The sequence below is a fragment of the Rattus norvegicus genome, chromosome Y (assembly GCF_036323735.1).
Source record: "Rattus norvegicus strain BN/NHsdMcwi chromosome Y, GRCr8, whole genome shotgun sequence".
Classification (NCBI taxonomy): Eukaryota; Metazoa; Chordata; class Mammalia; order Rodentia; family Muridae; genus Rattus; species Rattus norvegicus.
The window spans coordinates 5,979,094-5,982,917 of NC_086040.1; the positions used below are offsets into that span (position 1 = coordinate 5,979,094).

General features: G+C 39.3%; 1 long non-coding RNA gene across 1 annotated transcript; it reads right to left on the minus strand.

Annotated features, from left to right (window-relative positions):
- Nucleotides 1-1,828: 1,828 nt before the first annotated feature.
- On the minus strand, nt 1,829-3,440 carry LOC134484436 (uncharacterized). Its single transcript, XR_010061895.1, has 2 exons — nt 2,771-3,440; nt 1,829-1,948 (listed from the first exon to the last, which is right to left on the minus strand). It is a non-coding gene; the product is annotated as an uncharacterized LOC134484436 (long non-coding RNA).
- Between the last annotated feature and the right edge of the window lie 384 nt (nt 3,441-3,824).

Below are 3,824 nucleotides of genomic sequence, written 5' to 3' on the forward strand. Positions count from 1 at the left end.
ATCCCTAACCCCCATTCTGACATCAGGCAGGATTTCTACACATATACACGGTACATTAAGACGTTCCTCATATGAGAAGGATGTCTTAGAATCTATTGCATCTGAACAGCATGCTTTACAACTATACCCATCTACCCAAGTAGTTTTATTTCACATGTCCTCTCTGGGGAGAAATTGTCAACATTGTCCCTCTACAAAAATGGACCACAGTCAGCCAGTTTCTATAAACAAAGTGTTAAGATTTGATCCTTCTGATGGAGTCTTGAGAAATTTCTCCACTAAGAAAGACAGGTTCATCCTTCCCCCTTCTGCCAAAAGGTTTCTTGTCCCATCTTCTGCTGCCAAAGAACATCAAAAGCTACAACTACTCCTCAGGTGAGTCCCACAACTTGTACATCTGTCCAAAAAGCCATGGAATTTTCCAAAAATTACAAAGGAATTGTGGAAAGTTGCCAATCCTTACAAGGGCATGCTGGACATTCCATATTGTCCGAAGATGCTCAAGAAACTCCTCCTTCTACCAAAAAGGCATGCTCACCGTCTGCCCTAGCGTTTCAGGGAATTTCTTCACCCCTCTCTAGTGCTCCAGAAAGTGTTCTCCATGCTCAAAGTAAATTGTCATTGTGAAAATTAGACTTCAAAAATTCAAAACAAATTTAATATTTCCAAAGGACTGAGGGAAAGTCCACATCGAAAAAAATCATTTATACCTTGTGCCATTAGCCCAAGTATATCACAAAAATTCCAAGTCTTCTAAAGCATCTAAAAATCCATCTCACTCTAGCACTCTTCCTGGGAAAGATTTGTCATCAGCCATACAATCCCCAGGACCATCAAAGTCTAAAAAGGTGTATCTAGAAACTTTACCATCTGCCCAAAGGTCTTTAGGATGTTCAGCAACTTCTCCATGAGCACGGTTTACCCATAGAACAAAAGAACTAAAACCATCTTAACAGGGTGTTTTCCCAAGAACCACATATTTCTTCATTTCTTTTATGCCAATACAGAAGGACAGCTTCCTTCTCCCCATCTCTGATCTCTTTTTCCTATTTGTTCTCCCTCCCAAATGGCATTTTACTCTGAATTAGAGGCCAATTAGTAAACTGTAGATATATGGAAGGAATATCTGAGAGGCAGTTGCAGTCAAGACAATACTTGGGACCTCACAGAAGAAGCTAGGGCTCTCCAGGATACAAGTGGTTTTTCATGGAGGGCCTAATGATGATGTCGCTTAGAATTGCCATAGCCTACCTCCTAAACAGCTTTCCTTACATTGAACAGATTTGGAGGTATCCTTTTCAGGAGTGTAACTGTTACACAGTAGAAACCTTTACATGCTACATCTCTCTAAAGCTATAGACTTCTCTCTGCTTCATCATTGGTTACATGCACTGAAAGAAGTAAGTTAGTCAGGGGCTTGCCATGGGTAGAAATGTTCTAGGAACACGGAGAGAAGGAGATTCTTCTGGAGATTAATGTCATAACCAGGACCAATCCTGTAACATAAAGTTCAATTCCCTAGATTTTCTGTTTCCCAGGTGCCAGTATTTTCCCTACAGACCTTTAGTAGGTGAATATTGTGCTACATTTTCTGATTGTACATTCATTGAGTGGGGACATTATATAGGTTCCCTCATGTGAACTCAAAAATTTCATTTTTCCAACTCCATTTTTTGCAATGAATTTGGCATCAACGGGTCCCAGCTATAGAGTGAATATAACAATGTAAATATTGTGTACCTCCTTCAAATGATGAACTCCCAAATCCTTATTTTATCCATAAATTACCAGACATCTGTTAAGAAAAGGACAACAAGGACTATAGAATGCAGTTTTGTAGTTCTATTAGATATCAGTTCTCTAATATCGACCTTCCTGTGGTCTCGGAAAAGACTTGAGGGTTTTGGATGTTTTACCATTATTCTTTCTTCAGGCCAAACATCAGGTTCTGGGTGACAGGAAGCAAGAAGAATTGCATGAGGTCCAGTGAAACCTCAAATTCAATAGGTTAAAAGAACAAGAGGGAGTCTATTTGACATTGTCATTTGTGGATCCTATATTCTTGACCTAATTACACAGAATCCTAGTAAATATTCCATCAAAATTCATAGTAGTAGGAGCCACCAAAAGTATATATATATATATATATATATATATATATATATATATATATATATATATATATATATATATATATATCTGGCACCAAAACTAGATAGGATTGTTGAAGCTAAGAAAACCATGGTGCCAGGAACTTGATTTAGATCTTTCTTGAGAGACAAGCTAGAGCATGTCAAAAACAGACGTGAATGCTAGTGGCAAACCAGAGAACTGAAAATGGACCTCTTGTTTGTAGATGTTGAGAAATGATTACAAGAGCTGAAAGGACTTTCAACCCCATAAGAACAACAATTCAATTAAGCAGAGCTTTCTGGTACTAAACCAATATTCAAAGTCTGTGTATGGACAGACCTATGGCTCCAACTGCATAGGTAGCAGAAGATGGCCTTTTTGGGCCCCAATGAATGGAGAACCCCTGCTCCACCCTAGGTTTGCCTCCCAATTCAAGGGAATGTCAAGGTGCAGTAAGGGGGGTTATAGAAGTAGTTTAGTGGGACTGTTTAGGGATCTCATGAACAGGAACCTGGGAAAGGAAATAACATTTGAAATGTAAATATAAAAATATCCAATTAGGAAAAGCGATAAATGTTGTTAAAAAATAAAAAATAAAGAGAGAAAAAAAGAAAAGTTAACTGCAAGCTAATCATACCTATTGACTCAGAATTTTAAGGGGTCATTCTCCGAGAATGGTAGTCAGAGTAATACTAGTGGAAAGACTGAGATGATGAAGTCTCAAATAGAAGCACTTCACTCTCCCAGATATCAGTGTCAGACTCAAACTGCAGTATAGGATTCCCAAGCAAGTAAGAGTGAACTCAGAGCTGAGGACACAATACTTGTCTTTCCCTTCTTCCTTAGGACCTTTCTCTTCTGGGAAAAATTATAAAAGCTATGAGTTCTCAGGAAACAACTGGGGCCTTTCCAACACCTGGCTTTTGGAATAAAGAAATTAATGATATAAACTCTCTGACTTCCAGGAACCATAAGAAGCAGGGATGTCGAGATGTTTCTGGGAGGCTCTCAGTTCCTGATTCCCATATGTTGAATGCTCAGATAAAGGATATCTCTTCAGCAAACCCACTCAACCCCTAAACAGGGCTCACTGAGCTTTCCAATTGACCAAGTTTTTCTTCCTTTTTTATACAAATACAGAAGGCCAACTTCTTTCTCCCCATCTCTGATCTCTTCATCCTCTTTCTTCTCACTCCCAAGTGGCTGTTTACTCTGAATTAGAGGCCAATTAGTAAACCGTAGAGGTACTGAAGGTCTATCTGAGAGGCATTTGCAGGGAGGACAACACTTGTGACATCACAGGTGAAGCTAGGGCTCTCCAGGATACAAGAGATTTTTCAGAGAGAACCTAATGATGATGTCACTGAGAGCAGCCATGGCCAACGTGCTGAACAGATTTCCTTACATTGAACAGATTCAAGCCTGCCTTTTCCAGGAGAGTTCCCTGTGACACAGTGGAAACCTTTACGTACTCCATCTTTCTAAAGCTAGATACTTCTCTTTGCTTCATTAGTGGTTACATGCTCTGAATGGAGAAAGTTAGTCAGTGGCATGGCATGGGTAGAAAAGATTTAGGAAGATGGAGTGGAGGAGATTCTTCTGGATAATAATTTTATTCCCAGGTCCATTCCTGTGACATACACTTCAATTTCCTAGGTTTTCTTTGTTTCTAAAAGGCAAGTATTTTCCCT